Source organism: Sander lucioperca, chromosome 5, assembly GCF_008315115.2.
Source record: "Sander lucioperca isolate FBNREF2018 chromosome 5, SLUC_FBN_1.2, whole genome shotgun sequence".
NCBI classification, from domain to species: Eukaryota; Metazoa; Chordata; class Actinopteri; order Perciformes; family Percidae; genus Sander; species Sander lucioperca.
Window position 1 is genome coordinate 34,939,184 of NC_050177.1, and position 12,120 is coordinate 34,951,303.

General features: G+C 39.8%; 1 long non-coding RNA gene across 23 annotated transcripts in view; it reads left to right on the forward strand.

Annotated features, from left to right (window-relative positions):
• The window catches only part of LOC116040461, a 103,183-nt gene that overhangs the window by 43,180 nt on the left and 47,883 nt on the right, over positions 1–12,120 (forward strand). For 11 of the 23 annotated variants that reach the window (XR_004102676.2, XR_004897349.1, XR_004102680.2 and 8 more), the window contains one exon: positions 1,210–1,260. This is a non-coding gene — a long non-coding RNA (uncharacterized LOC116040461). Of the gene's footprint in view, positions 1–1,209; positions 1,261–10,712; positions 10,820–12,120 lie in introns of all 23 variants that reach the window. The other 12 variants (XR_004897347.1, XR_004102688.2, XR_004897348.1 and 9 more) reach the window with 3 other exon arrangements.

Here is a 12,120-nt window from a genome sequence, read left to right on the forward strand (position 1 = left end):
TTCCTTCCTCCCACTATTGGTGCAAACTGTACAGCGTTCTATGCTAGAATATATCTAGCCACAGATTTTCTGTGTGGTAACATTCATTCGGGAATATGCCACATACATAAACAAAACTGAAAAAAGGAGGGTCTTAACTAGACTAGATAACTAGATTTGGACACACTTAAACCCTTTTTAGTCATAAGACACAGGCAGGTCAGGTTATCAGTTAAAGGTGCTCTAAGCGATGTCACGCGTTTTTTAGGCTAAAACATTTTTTGTCACATACAGCAAACATCTCCTCACTATCCGTGAGCTGCCTGTCCCCTGAACAAACGCTGTCTCTGTAGACAGCCCAGGCTCCACAAACGGCAACAAAAACAATCTGTGCCAACTTGCACCACACAACATATTAAACAGTCTTCCAGCGTTCCAGCCAATAACCGACAAGAAGGATTTGGGGATGGGGGGTGGGGGGTTAGTGCACGGAAGCATGGAAGGGAGGGAGAGGGGACGGGATGAGGAGGAGGGAGGGGCGAGCTAGCCTTGTTTTGTTTGAAAATACTTTGAACGTCAACAAGAAGTAACGTCACCCAACATCGCTTAGAGCACCTTTAATCAGTCCCTCCAGAAAAACGTGATTATGCGATCGCAAAATTCAATGCATAATCAGCCAAAGTCCACATATTTATGCGGGGGCTGCATTTTTTCAAATATGCCGCACTTTCGCCGCATAAATTGTCGATTTCTGCGCAAAATATGCGGGGCTTGCATGATTTCATAATTCTCGCATTTTTGTTGCAAAAAAGTCACATATATCTTACTTCACACAAGAGCAGCCATTTTCCCCTGTTGCCATGGGAACGTTATGAAGTGACGTAATTACGCGACGTGAACATCATCGAAAAGCTGCAAACCCCGCAATGAAGCCATGATGAAACCGCAGTTTTTGCAAGTTCCCGCAATTTCATCGCATAAAATTGCATAAATATCCTGCATATTCCATCGCATTTTTTAAGAAAACGTGCCGCATAATCAAGGATTTTTGCCCGCAACAATCACAAAAAAACTCCGCATTTTTCTGGAAGGACTGTTTAATGGTTGAAATTCAACATTTTACCTTCATCCACTTAAGTACTAACCATCAGAATAATCCTCCCAGTTGGCTAAATTATAGTGTCTCTGATTATGTAGGTATTAACTTGTCTCATCTATTTCTCTCCTCAGGAGCTGCCAGGACAGCAGACTGAAACCTACAGGTGTCACCTGTAGTGATATGTAAGTACTCATGTGTCATATACCTTATACAGGTATAGTTGAGCAGATGAAAGCAAGTGTGTTGGAGAGAGTTTTGAAGTTTTGGGATGACAGACTGGTAGTGGTCTGTGTTCCAGTGTGAGGTGTGTTATTGAGACCATTATCACTATAAGGTAGTAACACAGCATGTGAGAACAGAGACAACACAGATTCAAAACAGTACGATTCAGAATCTTGCCTACACCTTATACTTGGTTACACATACTGTACTCGAGCTAATGTTTACTTTGATACAGTGCTTATTTTTGTGCATTCACTTTATTTTTTCATTTTCACACACTGGTTGTAATCCATACAACATTTTTGCTACTGCTCTACTAACATGCCCATGTCCAAACTCATGGGGGAATGAAGCATACTGTACATGGCAGGGAAATCTACAGTATTTCACAATTAACGCTCCATTCAGAATCAGCTGCATCTACCGTGTATCACTCCAAGCAGTGACATTTTCCTTTTTTTCAAATGTTTTATTTGCAACTGCCACTTTATCTTCCTCAGTGCTTCAGTGGACATGTCCCAAAAGTCTCCCCTGCATTCTCTGCCCTTGATGTGCCAACAAGAGGATGTTTGAAATACTGTGCATACACATAGTTTGCGCAGGTTCTACAGTAATTTGAAATACTGGCAGAACTGAAGAGACGAGTGTTGAACATGTCAGGTTCCTGTGTCCTCTCTGTCTCACTTTTTGTCTCTGTCCCTGTGCGATGCAGCTGTTAGCGTTCTGTATTCATCACCCTATAAATACAGCAGCTGACTGATGGACCCTGCAGCAGCTGTCTGCTGTCCAATAGAACATGGACACACAATGTACACACAGATACAAATACAAATGTGCAGAAACACATATGTTGTGTTTGTTGTTGTAAAAGAATTTCATGGACTCCTTCTAGTGGGAGGAAAGCCAACATTAGTCCAACACCAGCATCATTTCTTTCTTTCATCTGTCTTTTTACAGAATTCCTGTATTACAATTTGTTCACCAAGCAAAGTATTACTTGTTTTATCATTGGCTACATTTCACTAGATTCATGAGTCAAACGAATTATGGCATTGCTCGGGCTAGTATGATTTTTAAAAAATCCATCACCCTCATTTAATTAATAGAAAGTCGCTTATCTGTTAGGATTATGGCTGTTCAATTCTATGATTTTTGATTGTTTAATTTATATTTATATTTATAATTAATTTTTATTCTATGTATGACTGTTTTCATTTCAAAAATATCTTAAATATCCCTCAGAACTTGTGTTGTTTTTTCATGGTGGAAAGTGATAAAATAACAATTTACTGCAAGAAATTGTGGAAATCTCCACTATAAACTACAAATAATAATGACACACTATGATACCCAACATATCAAGGGTGAAGCTGATATATACTGTATATCAGCTTAAGCCATTTAACAACATTTAAAAATGAAATGAATGTGGATGGAAAAACCCAATGGGAGTGTTTCCCTCCTCTGTCTACCACACCTGACAGCAGAGAGTGGCAGTGAAACAATGATGCGGATGTTGAGGATCCCACATTTATCCTCACTATTCAGCACTGCAGCAGCTGCACAGACATAAGGAGAGGCATCATTACAGCGGACCATGGTCTGTTAATAGGCTCGCGACGTGGGGGGCCTGCCGGCTCTGCACGGGGCTCATGAGAGAGGAGAGGAGGGCAGGGAGAGCAAGGGGAGGGCAGGGGTTAGGGAGGAGGACTAGATCTGGAATAAGTGTTTAAGACAGGACGAGCAGGGCTGGAAGGGTGAGAGGGAGAAGGAGTGAAAAGGAGTTTGTAGTATAGGGTGTATTTTTATCTTTCCAGAATGAAATTGCATCAATGGATCTGGTATTGCTTGCCAATTTCTGCTGCGAAATGGCTGTAACCCAGCACGCATTTAGATGATGAATCAGCGTTGATATGATGGCAGCTGTTTTGAAAACCTGCGAAAATGAAAGCTGAGTTATCTGCAACCATCCATAGCTACTAATCAAAATATTTTATCCTAATTTTAGAAGCTGTACAGTAACTGATATTTTCTAATAACAAAGTATCAAATTACAATGTTGAATGAAAGGGGTCGCTTGTTGTGATGAATTTACAGAGAAGTATCAGATTAATCTACAGCTTTCTTTGGCTTTAGTTTTAAAGTGAGTTTCAGCTTATTGTTATCCGTCCCGCAGCAGTTTTACTGTTTTGGTTCACTCTCACCGCCCTCATTGCGTTGTTTTCGTGTGCAGCAGGCAGCGGTTTTCAAAGAAAAAGCTCTTTAAACCCACTGTACACTACCTGCTCAGCACCAAACAGAACACAGACACAGTTACATAGTGACTAGCTGATGAACACAGTGGAGCAATTTGCAGCTGAAGAGTCAGATGTTTTTCTCTCTATTTTTCTATCTCTATTTTTTGTCTGATGGAGACCAAAAATAAAGCTAAAAGAACAGTGAATATTGGACCTATATTCACCAGATGGACATACAATATTACTCAGGTATGTAATCTGTTATAGTTCTTAAACTTTGCCACATCCCTTCTGGAATTGTAGTTCAACTTTCTTCCTGTGGTCCATTTTTTGCCTCCTTAATTTCTCTTTTTTTTACATTGTAGGCTGCTGCTTCCTAATTGTCCATATTTCCAGGCTGCAGTGTGTGTTTCTGGCCTCCCGGATGGTTCTGGTAATCCATGGTTTCTGGTTGTGGAATGAGTTTTGGATACAGTTGCTTCTGTTGTTTTTCAAATTAAAACTACCACAGACTCAGTGAATCCACGGATGTCATTGATGACGTCGACAATGGTAGTCTGGAACGTGCTCCAGACTGCGTTGAGCAGTGCAGACTGTAGGGCGGCTTCTGATTGGCCTGACCATGTTCTCAGCCACTGGGGGCATGCGCCGTTGTTTGTTTACATACTTTGACCTCAGCAAGATGCCGGCATGGTCGCTCTTCAAGAACGCAGCTAGCGATTCCGCTCTGTAGCCATTTTGAGTGGCATGTAGTAGTGATCCAGAGTGTTTATTCCCCTTGTGGCTCAGTCAATATGTTGATGGAAGTCAGGCATAACTTCTTATGGTTCAGGTCTTTTTAGTTCCCAAAGATCAGACAGGGCAGCCTCTGTACTCATCTGTGGTGGAATGTAGATCACTGGTATGATTACTTTCATGCTAGTCTCGAATTGCGAGACCTATCTCCATAGCGCTGCGGAGGATGGTCTGGCTAGTCAACACAACATTCCGGGATAGGAGAAAAACTTGCTCTAGTTTATTGGCATTTCTTTAAACCAATCAGAATCGTCTTTGGCGGTGCTAGGCATCAGATGCAGGTATGGTGCCTCTGCAAAATAGTTGCGGGAAGGAACTTGTTTTGGTGGAACATGTGCACATAGGGAAGCGAGCTCTGGAATTAAAATGGCTGAATGAAGAAAACTTAAAAACCAGATGATTCTCGGGAAGTTCTGGAGTTTTAATGAGCAACTTTTTTTCTGTAATTTCTAAGCAGATTGATGGACATCAGAGATAATGATATCCTCTGTTCCATGCATCTGGCAGCCTCTCCAGTTTGTTTGTTGTTGTGTGTGTGTGCATGTGTTGTCTGAGCCTCTTTTTGACCTTCAGAAAGTACTGCCATGCACTCTTGCCACGCTCCCAGTCACTCTCCCATTGTGAGAAGTTGAGCGTTCGCCTGCGGGAAAGAAAAGGTGCGGACATTTTAGGAAAGAACGTAATTTGCAGGCTTTTCTTTGTGTGTGTTTGTGTGTGTGTGTGCGTGTGTGTCTTTCTCCTGCTGTTCCCGGCCGTCTGAAGGGCATGCCATCCCCATGCTCAGCTTCATGGAGAGTTGCCAATGCTGACGGCTGCGGCTGCTGCTGCACTGTGTCTGCTCATGCTTCCCCCACTGCAGGGCATTGATTAAGTGTCACAGCTATGCCTCACCTGCTGGAACCAGCCAATACCAATACAGCTGATGCTCCAGCCAGCCAATACCAAAGCAGGGAAAGGTTTGGAAAGGCTGGAGACAAACCGGCAGCCAGCAGACCAGTGTTGTTGTTTTTTTCCCCTGGTGAAAAAAAAAGAGAAAGTATCATGGAGGAGGAGTAGAAGAAAGATGGAGGGTGAAGGAAGGCGGGGAGGGGTAGAAATGTAGAGAAATTGATAGGAAGGGTAAAAGGTAATGAAGCACGGTGAGATGGATGACGGAGGAGAAAGGGACAATGGCTGGGAAGGAGGGAGCTATTGAAAGAGAGATAGGAAGAAAGACGAGACAAAAAAGAAAAAAACTGCTTTTGAAATAGCCATAGGGATGAGCAGATTTTAGGGAAATGGGCAAGGAGACTGTATTCGTGATCACACACATACCGACACACACACATACATATTTTGAGCTTTTTCACAGTGCTTTAATGAAGCTGTCAAAATGAAAAATGAGCTAGTCACATCTAATAACTCGAGAAGTTAAGAAGCAAACTTTTCATGCAGAACTGTGGAGGAAAGTGGATTCTGTGCTGTTGAGCGCGAGCAGAGCAGACGTACAGTATTTGTCAACGTTGAAACATTGATCGTATTGCTTCAGTGCAGCAGAAGTATGAAAGGGATTCACCATAGCATGGATTGATTTGCGGTCTAAAGTATTAGACACAGTTTGAAAGAGAGTAATTAACTGATACACTGAATGAGTTTGTGTTTCTTGTCACCTGGCGAATGTAAATCCAATATTTACTCTCTTTTAGCTCTATCTTTGGTCTCTACCAACTCCTGAGAAAAATATCTGGCTCTACAGCTGTTAAATGCTCCACTATATTCACCAGCTAGTCGCTAGCTTCTTTATGTCTGCTGTTTGGATAGAGCACATTACATCATTATTTTCATTGAAAAACATATTGAAATGATTATGTTGTGATTTTTGCGGGGATCTGTACCAAACAAAGATGTTTACTTAAGTCAGTAGAATATTATGTGTAGGCTAGGACGTCTCTGCAGACATTTTTGAATTTAAAATTTTTTTTTGACAGCATTACAATATTCTGTTTGCAAATAAAATGCATGCATGCACCAGCTTTGTCTTGTGCATCATGTCTAGTACGTGTTTGCATCATTTCCTGTGAATCTCTTGTGCAAAGGCACGCTCTGCTAGTAATGACAACTACTCTAGATATTACAGAACGCAAATCCATTAAATAGCTATTGCTGAAAAATGCCAGCCATAAATGGTATCAAAAAGGGTTTAACTTAAACATTAGAGCATGCATATAAACACATTATAATTGCCAGTACAATTTAAACAGTGAGTCTTAATTAGTGACAAAATTGAGCTGTTTAATTTTAGTGGCCTGTCTCTGTCTGTCTGACCTTCTCTATGACCGTCTTTCTTACGTCTCATACACTGGAGCTAGCTGCTGAGGGTGGATGCAGAGGTGTGTGTGTGTGTGTGTGTGTGTGTGTGCGCCTTTGGTTTGAAGCATATGGGTTTGTTGTTTGTGTGGGGGCAGGTGCGAATGCATGGAAGCAAATGCCATCTACTGAGTGTCAAATAAGGTAATTACAGACTGAGAAAAGCTGCCCAGAGCCCAGATTTATTGTGTGTGTCATGTTAGACTATTTTTTATTAATCTGGGTACATCCATAAACATGCATACATGTGTATTATATAGTTTTCTTGGGTTTTTACTTGAAAAAGAAAGAGAGATTGTGTTTGAACGGGGTGGGGCAGGCAGCAAAAGAAAAATAAGACAGAGGACCAGACAGAGTCAGACAGACAGTCAGACAGAGAGGCGTTACCTCACACTCTTGTTGTAAATGGTCTTTTTTTGATTGTCAGTAATGTATTCCCAGATGTATTTTACCATCTATATTATTAGCACAGCCGCGCTCGTGCTATTTTGATTCGCCAACAGGGAATAAAAGCTCCAGTGATTGGATTTGTGTCTCTTTTTAAAGTGCTGATATTGCTTGTGCATAGACAGTATGTTTGAATAGGGGTCCAGTGGTTTGAAGCTGCACATAGACAAAATGTATTGTCAATAGTTTGTGACTGTATAGAGCATTAAAAAACTTCTATGGCAAAATATTTTGTTCTTGTTAGAGAGGAAAAATCTGTCTTTCGACATCAAATCTTTCCATTAAAAGCCAGATGAATTATATTCTTTTTGATTTAGTAGGCTACTCAACAAGATAATGAGGCACATGGTCTGCTGACAGTCGGAAGACCTCTGCAATATACAATATTAGTTCTTAATGAGTACTGTGATTATAAAAGACCTTGGCTTAGCATATATTAAGGACAATACCTGTTTTCAGTTTTTCCTAAAAGCCATTTATTAAATGCAACTTTCAGTTTGTGTTGATTGTAGCGGCCGCTTTGGACCAAAGTGGTAGTGTTTTTACCACACCTGCTGTCGTAAAGGTCTTTTCTGTATGGTGCTGTATTGCCCAGTGTGTAATACTGAGTTAGTGTTACCAGGAGGTCATATAGTTGCGACAAATGTTTTGCTCAGACAGAAAATTATTAATTTCCAATAAGAGAATAAGTTACAGATGCACCGTTGCATTTCAAGTGTTGCATACGGTAACCTAGCCTACTTTGGATGTCTCATGAGATAAACCGGGTAACACTGTCACTGTCACGAGCCAAAGCAATAAGAAGTTGTTGTAGCAACCAACGTAATAATAACTTAGATTAATACAGCACATTTCATGAAACCCACGGACACTTTACACAAGTACAGGGGGACAAGGGAAATAAAAAATAGTAGGCCAACACAAACAAGGACTGAAAATAAATAAAACCGGGCGCTAAATGGAAGGGGGACGTATTATAATGTCTGCTACTGATGTATAACCACACTGCACGTTGTAAGGTTATTTTATGAATGAAATAAACATATTACATACCTAAGGGCATACATATTGACCGTCGTCTGTACTTTCCCTTTTAGCTTTTAGTAGTATGTTTAATTTCCTTCTTTTCTGTGATGATCCTGCCCCAGTATCACCCATAACTACAACAGATCATTTCTAAAATAAAATTAAAATACAATTAGGCCTGTATAAAGAAATTTCCTGCTACCTTTGACCTGGCTGCATAGGCTTTTCCGGTGTTACAAAGAAATCTGTGACCCGTCAGAATGTGTTACTGTAGAGTCGTTCTACCTGCCCTAAATCATTTTGTGATTTGCAGAAAAAGTCGGACCTGGGCAAAGGCATGAATAAAAACTATATAAAAATAGCGTTCTTTTCACTGTTAGTCTCGTTTGCTGTTACAGGTCCTTTATGGTCATTAGATGGAAAAATTACACAGTTTCAGAAACATTACAAAGTTACATATAGTAACTTTAAAGTCCAAATACAGATTTGGTAAAATGGAATTTCCACAGTCAGTCCTTTCGTCAGTGCTTCTGTCCTTGTACTGACTAATGCTCAACATGGATCTGGAATCAATATATTTATTCCATCAACACGAAAAATGCTGCTAATCCTAGCTGATTATACAACTCTCACAAATCCTGATGAAGCAGATTTGCTGAATGTTTGACCTAAGAATGTGTTTGTATCAAATATCAACTTTGACTGTTGCTTAATCTGTCATGGATATTCAATGTAATAGAAAAATACTTCATGAAGTTCAGTTTTTCAATGCTTTAAGTTTGTGCTCTGTGCTCTGACAACATTCAATTCCTGTTTTGCGCTTGAAAGCAATTTGGCAGATTTCCCTGCAAATACAACTCACACAAAGTAAAATGCACTGCAGTGGCTCATAGACTCTGCCAATCTACTCAATGAAGATCTTGTTTTCTTAATCGATTAATTATATGCTGCAAAATTTAATGACAGATTTTTGTTGTAAGTTAGTAATTTACATTTTGATACACTGTATATATGGAGGAAATATTTATTCATAATTCAAATTGAAAGTCCAAAGAGAAAACGAAGTGAGATCAAATTAAAAATATTATTATTTTACTACTCTACTAGGAAAAATCATGCCATAATTAAATTTAGAAAAGAAAATGGAAACTGAAAAAGCAAAGTTGAAATGTAAAATGATAATTTGAAAATGTAAAGTTCAATGTAAAAAGTCAAATTTAAAATGCAAAGATTAAATATAAATGCTTAAACTGAAATCTTTGAAATCTTTTATTGAATGACAGAAACATCAAATATGAAACTCAAAATGTGAAATGGAAAAGCTTAAATAGAAATACTTAAATTAAAATCTCAAATAGAAAAAAATAATGAATAATTTTCAATTTGAAGTTTTATCTTTTGAATTTTACATTTGGTAATTGCCTTTTGACATTTTAAGATTCACCATTGCTATTTCTATTTAACATTAAGGCTTTTCATTTTGAAGTGACACTTGTCAATTCAAATGAGGAGGCGTGGCCTAACGGCTGGTGGGAGGGTTGAGAGACTTCCAGCGGAGACAGCGGAGTCTCTGAGCTTCATTGGCCGGCCGGCCGCAACTAGCTGGCTTGTCATGTTAGACTAGAGGGTCCCGAGTCCGACAATTTTCGTCCGTTATTTCACCACTAAATTCACTTCTGAGAACGTTTTAGGCGAGAAATGAACTGTTTTGATTTCGAATATAGTCTTGCGCAAATCGTTGCCGAATTGACAATTTACTTCAAAGTTTTCGGAGTTGAGAAGCTCCATAAAGTGACGTGACAGTCAGCTGGCGCCTGCCGGGGCCGCTACCTCGTTGCTCGGAGACCCCGCTGTAAACTGGAGGTCCATCATGTCCATCATAAGATGGACGGGAACCTGTGGTTCATTGCATTTTCGGAGTTAAACTCACTCTCTCTCTCACACACACACACACACACACACACACACACACACACACACACACAGCTTTTGGAACTTTTTGGAAGTCTCTCAACCCTCCCACCAGCCGTTAGGCCACGCCTCCTCATTTGAATTGACAAGTGTCACTTCAAAATGAAAAGCCTTAATGTTAAATAGAAATAGCAATGGTGAATCTTAAAATGTCAAAAGGCAATTACCAAATGTAAAATTCAAAAGATAAAACTTCAAATTGAAAATTATTCATTATTTTTTTCTATTTGAGATTTTAATTTAAGTATTTCTATTTAAGCTTTTCCATTTCACATTTTGAGTTTCATATTTGATGTTTCTGTCATTCAATAAAAGATTTCAAAGATTTCAGTTTAAGCATTTATATTTAAGCTTTGCATTTTAAATTTGACTTTTTACATTGAACTTTACATTTTCAAATTATCATTTTACATTTCAACTTTGCTTTTTTAGTAATATATATATATATATATATATATATATATATATATATATATATATATGCATACATACATACACTGTATACTGTTACATTCCTGCATATTTCTAGGATATCTCCATGTTTGCACAGAGACATCAACATACAATGGAGTGTATGTATAGAAATGTAGGGCGGCACAGAGGAGGAGGGGGGAGGCTGGCAGACTGATATGCTGACACAGAGAGACATTTCGCTCCCAACAGTTCATCTTCACCACCTGACAGAACCTGCTGTAAGGTGACCCGAGTAACGTACATCATGCACTCACAATCACTTTGTCTAGTGTACACACACACACACACACACACACACACACACACTTACACACTTACACACACACACACACACACACACACACACACACACACACACACACACACACACACACACTCTAACATGAAACAATAGATGCATGTACAGGATGATATGCAGTGTAGCTGCACTCCAGTAAGTATGAGATAGATGTAAATTTCAGACTTCCAACAGTCCCAGACAGCCTTGTACCTGCAGCCTCTTTCTGCTCTGCCTGGTATGCATGGACAACTCATGTTATTTGGTGTATGTGTACGGTTTTGTGTGTTTACACTGTGTGTGTGTGTGTGTGTGTGTGTGTGTGTGTGTGTGTGTGTGTGTGTGTGTGTGTGTGTGTGTGTGTGTTGCAGTAACAGAACAAAGGATCCTTTTGTACAACAGACCTGTGGCTTCAATGTCTCCTCAACAAACACTTTGGGTGCTGCATGTATTTTCATGTATGCTCATCTGTGCTGCCAACATGTGTGTGTTTTCTCACTCATTGTTTATCAGAAGAGACTTGAGCTTGAATTCAGTGTATTTTTGTCCCTGTGGAGTGCAGCCCCAGGGCCGGGCTGACTTTAGGCCTCCTGCTTTTTGTCAGACCCCGCTCGCAGTTCTCTCCTTAAAACAGCTACACCACTGTTGTCGTGAAGGCAACATTTCAATTTGATATGATAGTCAAAGAAAGTATTGTTACAAGCTGACAGATCAAACGTTGAGTGAAAAATATAGACTCTCTCTTGAACAACAATGAAAAACATCAGTAATGAGTAGGGCTGTCTCTAACGATTACTTTTGTCATCGATTAATCTAACGATTCTTTTTTGGATTAATTTGCATATTATTGTAAAGATTTTTGAACTGAACTTTGGAGAATCAGTATTTTTACCGGTGCCGCAGGAAATTCCACCGGATGCATGTCTTTTCCATTTCCTTCCGCTTTCTTTGTGTGGATTTATGAGGACTATTGTTAACTGCTCCTCAGATCTCTGCATGGCAATTTGAGACAGCTAGCTAGACTATCTGTCTAATCTGAGTTTTCTCATGCACGACAATTTGCTGTGTGGACTAGCGAGTACTAGTAAAGCGAGACTAGGGAAATGCAACGCTGCCAAGCCGCAGCCGAGCAACGTGCGGTGCTGTGACGTGTAGTTACATTTTTCAAGAGGTGCACGTCAGGCTACGGTGTAGGGTCCGTGTCTCCACGTACCTACGTACATAGCCACGGCGTAGATTTAATGCAG